We start from the raw sequence: 9,768 nt of genomic DNA, 5'->3' as shown, positions 1-9,768 counted from the left end.
TTATTTCCTGCTGCTTCCTGCTAATGTTTGCCGAGAGGCTGCAGTGGTGATGTCTAGTCAACATCATGTGTACACTGCAGCCAATAACTGAGCACAGCAGTCATACTACGGTACATGGCATGAGACCGCTGCGCACAATGAAGGGCAGCAGTGGTCACAGGATAAAAATTGGACACCACCACACTTACAGGGAACTACAGACAAGTGGCACCGGAGCAACAGGGGCTTTGATAAAAAAAAAATACTGCTTACTTTGTTACGGCAAAGCAAAGGCAGCCATGGGTATATATTTTAATAAATCTGCACAACTCTTTTCTTTAGAAAATTTATTGACCATTGTAATTTTATGACAGGGGCTATGCGGCACTTTTGGCCATTACATGGGTTGTGCTGCCAAAGATCGCTGTTAAATCGGGACATACTATTGAATGGGGTGCATTTTGCACCACACGATACAGTGACCGCAGCAAGCAAGTCACAAAAAATCCAACTAGTTTGCTACTTGCTTGTACCATGCGGGCCATAATGTGATCCCATTAATTTCCACCATGCCGTGATGTAGCAGCGACATGCAGCGTTTTTTGGCGGCGTGACCTGCATGGCAACCAGTTGATTATGTAGCCACTGCCTTATCCTCATATGGGACCTCTGTAAGGCTAATTTAGTAACATAGTAACATAGTAACATAGTTAGTAAGGCCGAAAAAAGACATTTGTCCATCCAGTTCAGCCTATATTCCATCATAATAAATACCCAGATCTACGTCCTTCTACAGAACCTAATAATTGTATGATACAATATTGTTCTGCTCCAGGAAGACATCCAGGCCTCTCTTGAACCCCTCGACTGAGTTCGCCATCACCACCTCCTCAGGCAAGCAATTCCAGATTCTCACTGCCCTAACAGTAAAGAATCCTCTTCTATGTTGGTGGAAAAACCTTCTCTCCTCCAGACGCAAAGAATGCCCCCTTGTGCCCGTCACCTTCCTTGGTATAAACAGATCCTCAGCGAGATATTTGTATTGTCCCCTTATATACTTATACATGGTTATTAGATCGCCCCTCAGTCGTCTTTTTTCTAGACTAAATAATCCTAATTTCGCTAATCTATCTGGGTATTGTAGTTCTCCCATCCCCTTTATTAATTTTGTTGCCCTCCTTTGTACTCTCTCTAGTTCCATTATATCCTTCCTGAGCACCGGTGCCCAAAACTGGACACAGTACTCCATGTGCGGTCTAACTAGGGATTTGTACAGAGGCAGTATAATGCTCTCATCATGTGTATCCAGACCTCTTTTAATGCACCCCATGATCCTGTTTGCCTTGGCAGCTGCTGCCTGGCACTGGCTGCTCCAGGTAAGTTTATCATTAACTAGGATCCCCAAGTCCTTCTCCCTGTCAGATTTACCCAGTGGTTTCCCGTTCAGTGTGTAATGGTGATATTGATTCCCTCTTCCCATGTGTATAACCTTACATTTATCATTGTTAAACCTCATCTGCCACCTTTCAGCCCAAGTTTCCAACTTATCCAGATCCATCTGTAGCAGAATACTATCTTCTCTTGTATTAACTGCTTTACATAGTTTTGTATCATCTGCAAATATCGATATTTTACTGTGTAAACCTTCTACCAGATCATTAATGAATATGTTGAAGAGAACAGGTCCCAATACTGACCCCTGCGGTACCCCACTGGTCACAGCGACCCAGTTAGAGACTATACCATTTATAACCACCCTCTGCTTTCTATCACTAAGCCAGTTACTAACCCATTTACACACATTTTCCCCCAGACCAAGCATTCTCATTTTGTGTACCAACCTCTTGTGCGGCACGGTATCAAACGCTTTGGAAAAATCGAGATATACCACGTCCAATGACTCACCGTGGTCCAGTCTATAGCTTACCTCTTCATAAAAACTGATTAGATTGGTTTGACAGGAGCGATTTCTCATAAACCCATGCTGATATGGAGTTAAACAGTTATTCTCATTGAGATAATCCAGAATAACATCCCTCAGAAACCCTTCAAATATTTTACCAACAATAGAGGTTAGACTTACTGGCCTATAATTTCCAGGTTCACTTTTAGAGCCCTTTTTGAATATTGGCACCACATTTGCTATGCGCCAGTCCTGCGGAACAGACCCTGTCGCTATAGAGTCACTAAAAATAAGAAATAATGGTTTATCTATTACATTACTTAGTTCTCTTAGTACTCATGGGTGTATGCCCACACTTCCGTTTTTAGAGCTCCGTTGCAATCCGTCGGTTTGGGAAAAAAACGGATCCTGCAAATGTGCTTGCAGGATGCGTTTTTTTCCCATACACTTGTATTAGCGACGGATCGCGACGGATTGCCACACGTTGCATCCATCGTGCGACGGATGCGTCGTGTTTTGGCGGACCGTCAGCACAAAAAAAGTTCCATGTAATGCTTTTTTGTGCATCGCGTCCGCCATTTGCGACCGCGCATGCGTGACCGAAACTCCACTCCCTACTCCCCGGACTGCAGAATGGGCAGCGGATGCGTTGAAAAACTGCATCCGCTGCCCACGTCGTGCAGTTATTTCACAACGTCCGTCGGTACGTCAGCCCGACGCATTGCGACGGGCCCGTACCGCCGGAAATGTGAAAGTGGCCTAATATGATCAAATACTTCTGAATCACAAGGTATTGCATTGTAGCAGTTTGGGGAGGGGTCTTTGCTGAGTAGTGTGGACCCAGAACAATAATAATAAGTAATATCTGATGTGTTTAATGGCAGGAACTGAAGTTGTCTCCTATATCGGCCATTGCACCAGAGTATTCTGCACCGTTCATTTACAGCACAGTACGGGTAGGGGTTAATAAGCTCCACTTTTGCAGCTGGAAACCATGCTGGCCTTCTGAGATCTGGCGAGGGCTAGGGAACGAGGAACAGTGCCACCCTGTCTCTCTTCCTTGGCCGAGGGCATTCAGATCCAGGCTAGGGAAGCAAAGTTTCCGTAATTTGACGTGAGATCTTTGAGGCTTTATTTCTACAAGTTGTTGAATCAGTTCTTCCATGAATTGGGTGATTGTTCCATCAGTTAGACCCCTTTCACACTGCGTTCCTCTCCAGTGGTCCCGTCAGGGCTTACGTCCGAACCCCCTGCAAAACAGGATTTGGGCGTATGTGGCGACGAAGCCATTGACTGTAATGATGCAGATGGAGTCACCATGTGCCCTGTATCATTTTCAGCCATATATATGCCTACTGGAGGCGGACAGGTAGACAAAATCTACGGCTTGGTGTCGGCCTCCAATATACGGCCCAAAATTATGCAAGACAGCGCACACAGTGACTCCATGTGCATCAGTATAGCCAATGACCCAATCGGTGCATACGCCCAAACCCCGTTTTGCCGAGGGTTCCGATATTAGCCCTAACGGGACCACTGGACGCAGGGAAGAGCTGTTATGATCAGGTGATTCAGAACCCCAATGGACCTGGTGGTTACGAGCACAGAAAATGACCTGATAGTTGCTAATCACATAGGACGAGCTCTGAGACGTGGGAACTCTGCTGACCGCAATCCCTAATCCTATCACACCACACTAGAGGTAGCCGTGGATTGCTCCTAACGCTCCCTATGCAACTCGGCACAGCCTGAGAAACTAGCTAGCCCTGAAGATAGAAAAATAAGCCTACCTTGCCTCAGAGAAATTCCCCAAAGGAAAAGGCAGCCCCCCACATATAATGACTGTGAGCAAAGATGAAAACACAAACACAGAGATGAAATAGATTTTAGCAAAGTGAGGCCCGACTTACTAAATAGACCGAGGATAGGAAAGATAGCTTTGCGGTCAGCACAAAAACCTACAAACAACCACGCAGAGGGCGCAAAAAGACCCTCCGCACCGACTAACGGTACGGAGGTGCTTCCTCTGCGTCCCAGAGCTTCCAGCATGCAAGACAAATCAATATAGCAAGCTGGACAGAAAAAATAGCAAACAAAAGTAACAAGCAGAACTTAGCTTATGCAGGGCAGACAGGCCACAAGAACGATCCAGGAGAGAGCAAAACCAATACTGGAACATTGACTGGAGGCCAGGAACAAAGAACTAGGTGGAGTTAAATAGAGCAGCACCTAACGACTTAACCTCGTCACCTGAGGAAGGAAACTCAGAAGCCGCAGCCCCACTCACATCCACCAGAGGAAGCTCATAGACAGAATCAGCCGAAGTACCGCTCATGACCACAGGAGTGAGCTTGACCACAGAATTCACAACAAAGAGCGCAATGTGAACGGGCCGTTATAGGATTATAAAATGATGGGAAACTGAGATATCGAAACCCACAAAGAACAAAAATGTGTGAACGTATCCACCTGCAGATATAAGCCAGCGGAGCCTCCAGCCCGGTGCTGTGATCTGACCCTTATAGTCCCGATGCGCGCTGAGGTCCTCAGAGCTGGCGCCTCGCAGCGTGCTCCACTGTATAATTCTCAATGAATATATTGTTAAGCATAAAGCGGCAGCCCGGGGAACGTGGCTCCTCCGCTCTGAGACCGCATTGCCGCAGCCCAGCATCCCCGGCGTATTTTATATCTTTTATGTACTGTTTTGACACTGGAGTGAGATTTTTCATATTTTTGCTAAATGGGAATCTGTCTGCTGCAGTACGGAAAGAAATGGTTGGTTAACTATTGAAATCAGTAAGGCATGGACAGCTCCCGCTGACGGTTTTGCCCGATTCATCTTGCACTGGATTCTGCGATCGTTTATGTGGAGCGGCCGAATTACCTCTTTGTGAAGTGGAACTGCTGGTCGGTAACGGCAGTAATCACGACGAGCAGCAGGTTTTGGCGGCAGATAAACAAAGCTGCTTCTATGAGGTTAGGTATTGCCATGGTTCCGAGAGAACCAAAATAAAGCCATTTGGCTTAGATTTGGTAATCGTCCCCAGTTATTCCGACAGCAGTTTTTTCCTATATGCACAGCACTGTGCAAAAGTGTAAGGGTATGTGTCCACGTTCAGGATTGCATCAGGATTTGGTCAGGATTTTTTATCAGTATTTGTAAGCCAAAACCAGGAGTGGGTGATAAATGCAAAAGTGGAGCATATGTTTCTATTATACTTTTCCTCTAATTGTTCCACTCCTGGTTTTGGCTTACAAATACTGAGGTAAAATACTGACCAAATCCTGATGCAATCCTGAACGTGGACACATACCCTTAGGCAGGTGTGAAAAAAAAATGCTCCAAAGTAAGAATGAAGAAAAGTGTCAATAGTTTATATTAATTTAACAAAATGCAAAGAGAATGAAGGCAAGAAGAATCTAAAGCCCCACAATATTTGATGACCGTCCGTTGTCGCCATCAGTTCTTCTAGTTACACTTCAACAGTTTTTAAAGGAAGTCAGCAATAGAAATATTATGGAGAACTAACCCCAGATCTTCTGTCTCTTCCGGTAGTCCCAGATGCTGAGCTCTGTGGAGGCCACATCAATTCCGGGACTCCATGTTCTGCTTTATGCTGAAGATATTTCCTAATGACATTGGCTGGATGTTTGGGGTCGTTGTCAGGCTTTAGAATAAAATTGGAGCCAATCAGACGCCTCCCTGATGGTATTACATGATGGAGAAGTATTTGCCTGCATCTCTCAAAATAGAAGACACCGCTAATCCTGACCAAATCCCCAACTTCATCTGCTGAAATGCAGCCGCAAACTTGCACAACCCTCCCGCATGCTTCACTGCTCCTACAGACCCTCATTATGGTACCGCTCTCCAGCTCTTTCGCAATCAATCTGCCTTCAATAACAGCAATTATTTCACCACGAGAGGTGGCGAGTCCTCCTTCAATGGAAGTCTTCAAACAGAGGCTGGACAGACATCTGTCTGAGATGGTTTAATGAATCAAGCATTGAGCAGGGGGTTGGACCAGATGACTCTGGAGAGGTTCCTTCTAACATTCTATGATTTTGAGTCTTCAGTCCAGATCACCTGCGGCCATTTTAATGCACCCCAGTTTCTATGTTTTCATGCATAGTTTAGTCACCCGGCCTTGTCTCCATGTAGAGGGTATAGTGTTTGGCCACAATCCTGGACAGACTTTCCCAAAGAGTAGATGGGTGTAGAAGGATCCCCCAGTTGCTGTCAGGTCTCAGCTGATGGCACTGCTGGACATATTCTGATTTCAAAGGAAAGTAGCATGATGGGTCCTTCAGCTGCTGCACTAAGTTTCCATGATCTTCATCGTTGCCCATTTCTTGGCATCCTCAATCCTGAGAAATACAGCCAGATACTTCTCCATCATGTAATACCATCAGGGAGGCGTCTGATTGCCTCCAAATATATTCTAAAGCTGGAGGACAACCTCGAACACACAGCCAATGTCATGAAGAGGAACGAGGAATCCAGGGAGTGATGATCCGGCCCCCGCAGAGCCCTGATCTCATCCTCATCCAGTCTGTCTGGGATTATATGAAAAGATAGTATTGTACGAGTGACATCCACAGAAGATCTGTGGTTATTTCTCCAAGATGTTTGGAGCAACCTCCCTGACAGGTTCTTTTGCAAAATGTGTGCAAGTACTTAGAGGAAATGATGCTTTGATGGTCTCCTGAAGATGAAGGGCAGTCGCAAACTATTGATGTGATTTAGATTTCCCTTTTGCTCATTCACTTTAATATTTCGTTAATTGATAACAATAAACTAACACTTTTTTAAAGCAATCTTACTTTGCAGAGTTTTTTCCTCACCATCCTAAAACTTTTACACAACGCTCTATATGTCTTTGATCAGCTTTCTGTATGCTTTATATATTTTCCCCCAGTACAGCATGAATTATACTGTAAACTATCACAATCTTTTTAAGTGTTAAGCCAACAAGAATCTAAAATTCAATTTTACAGCAGGTTGTAAAATGAGATGCTTTCCTAAGATATACTGACATCTAATGGCCAATATGGTAACTACAATTAATAATCTATTTTATGTCAATATGTCTGTAGTACGGATTATTATAACAGAATAATTTGTATTTTTGTTTTTTTACTGAAAAAGGCGGACCTAGCTCATTTACCGATTACATGGTTAGCCATAAGTGTAACTGGCCACTATATCAATGTACATATTCTTACCAATTCATGAGAGACGCATGGCTAGAACTGGCTTCCCCAGCTGATACTTAGGACCTGAATAAGCCAGACCTTCTGTGAACGGCTGATTACAGTTCCATCTTCTACGGCACAAGAGTCTTCATGAGACAACCTCTAATCTACTAGCTAACTCCATACTTGTACATTGGCTTCTGATCAGGGGTCTGGAGTATTGAACTTTTATATTTTGCTGAAAGGAGCCTTGGCAACTCATGAAGTACAACAGCAACGTAATTGAGTCTGCCAGATCCGGAACCTACCCTAAAGATTGACTCTTTTCTCTGACTCGGAGATATCCCCAAGCTGGGGAACCCTCCTCTACGGCATTCATATGTCCCTACAGGGGTATACTAAAATTTAGAGGTTATCCCCTATACACGGGATAGAGGCTAACTTCCCGATCGCTGGGGTCTGACCTCTGTGATCGCTACTGATCCCAAGAACCGGAAAAGTGAAGAGACCAGAATGGCGCGGTGGTCGATCATACGCACTACCGCTCTATTCATTCTTCTTTAAGTGCCAGTGAACAGCTGAGAGAAGACCTCCGTTATCTACGGAGGTCCCAATAAAGTGAATGAAGCAGCAGGGCCCATGATCGATCACTGGACACTCTGGACTGGTAGGAGTCCCAGCAGGCAGACCCCCAACAGTTTGGGAAGTTATCTACTACCGCATATATAGAGGACAACTTCTTGGAAAATACCTCTTTAAACTTGAGCATATCCTTAACAGTGGTTGCCATCATGAGACCACTTAAAATGAAAAAAAGGCACAGCGCCAAATAAAAGACCCATGACCCTAGAGCGAAGCAATTTACTAATTTCCTTCTAAATATAAGCCTGTTATACATGCGCAAGGGGAAGATGTGTGATGACCGATGATCTCATAGCACGAAACGACTGTTCAAACCAAGCACCGGCTCTCGGTGTACCCTTGGTGTGGCCGAGCAGCTCAGTGCACCTTCCTCCTTATCGATCTCCATCCTTTTCTTCCTTGATTGACAACTCTGGCACAACAGGAGCCAGAAAAAAGTTGAGATAGATGGAAAACAAGTAGGTGGAAAGGTGCACTAAAATGTTTGGCAACGTCAAAGGAGCAACTAGCTGCTTGGATTGATCATTGAAAAGTCATTTTTTTTACTGACAGCCTCCAACCCCTAAAATAAAAATAATTACGTAAAAAAAAAAAAAAAGATTAAAAAAATAGGCAAAATATAATAAAAATAAGTAAAAAATAATAAAAATAAAATAGGTAAAAAAAATTATAAATTATCCTATATAAAATCATAGATGACTAAAAAATATTTTAGATAATTTCCAATGTGGTTATGAAAATTAAAAGTATGAAATTCTGGAAGTGGAAGAGTGCGCAGCATTTAGGGGGTCGAGTACGTATCCTTCAAGATGTTTTATAAATCTATGTTATGTTGGTAAAAGTCTCAGACAAGTAGAAGGAAGTCCCTGAAGAGAAGAAATGTTCCATCCTGTAGAACGTGTGTGCGTCTGACACATGGATCCCCGCGGGGACGCTGAGCACGTAATAGCAAAGATGATTTCCAAAATGATTTTTTAACAGGTGCCAGCTGTGATCGGGTTTTTTTTTTTCTCTAAAAGGTTTAGAATTTCATTCCAATCTGTGAAAGCACATTGTGATGGAACCAATATCCCCATCATGGCCGACTGCACACGCAGTGTCTCATCACAAGTGTCTAAAGACGTCGCAGTTAGGACCTGTTCACATTTGTCACTTTCCCACTTCTTTTGGAGGATTCGGCATTTTTTGATGGAAAAAAAAAAAAACATTGGTTATACATAAGATTCATTATAAGTCAAAGAGGTCATCAGGACCGGCCATAGTCATCATAAATTAGTGGAAACCATGATGGTAATGTGAACAGTGCCTAAGATCCTTTGCTAGCTTTGTCGGTTGGGAAGCGGTTTACTTAGTAAAAACCTGCTGACAGACTCCCATTAAGAAATCTGAGAGCACCATGATGTAGGGACACAGATCCTGATTCCAGTGATGTGTCACTTACTAGGCTCTGTTTCTGTACAATCAGTGTTTTATCAGCAGGAGATTATCACTTCAGGACTACAGCTCACATGCCTCCTGAAAACAATTCATCACTTATCCACATTGATAGGCGATCGATTACTGATCGATGGAGGTCCAAGTGCCGGGACCAGCACAGATCGGCAGAGCGGAGAACTATCATTCCTACCACAAAATGGAACAACTGGAAGGATGACCGACTGCAGCTCCACTCATTCTCTATAAATGTGACGAACATTGAGTGCACAACTCGGCAGCCCCGTAGGGAATCATTGGAGGAGCAGTTGAGAAGAAGCGTCGTAGTCCATTCTACCGGGGATGAAAGTGGCTGTTCTGCCAGTCTGTCAGACCGCCACTAGCCTATCTATCCAGAAGATAGGTGACAACTCTGGACAACCCCTTTAAATGGGTTGGTACATAAATCGGACAACCCCATCCGAATCTATATTTTTCCCCCCTGTAAAATAATAACAGTTATACTCACCTCCAGTACGCCCGGCCCCGTTTCAGTGGTCTCGGCTGTAGCTCTCCCCGGGGATCGCGTGACATTATTATGCCACACAATCACTGGGGCCAATTAGCTCTGGCTT

The sequence above is a fragment of the Ranitomeya imitator genome, chromosome 6 (genome assembly GCF_032444005.1).
Source record: "Ranitomeya imitator isolate aRanImi1 chromosome 6, aRanImi1.pri, whole genome shotgun sequence".
Classification (NCBI taxonomy): domain Eukaryota; kingdom Metazoa; phylum Chordata; class Amphibia; order Anura; family Dendrobatidae; genus Ranitomeya; species Ranitomeya imitator.
Note: the sequence above shows the minus strand (reverse complement) of the source record.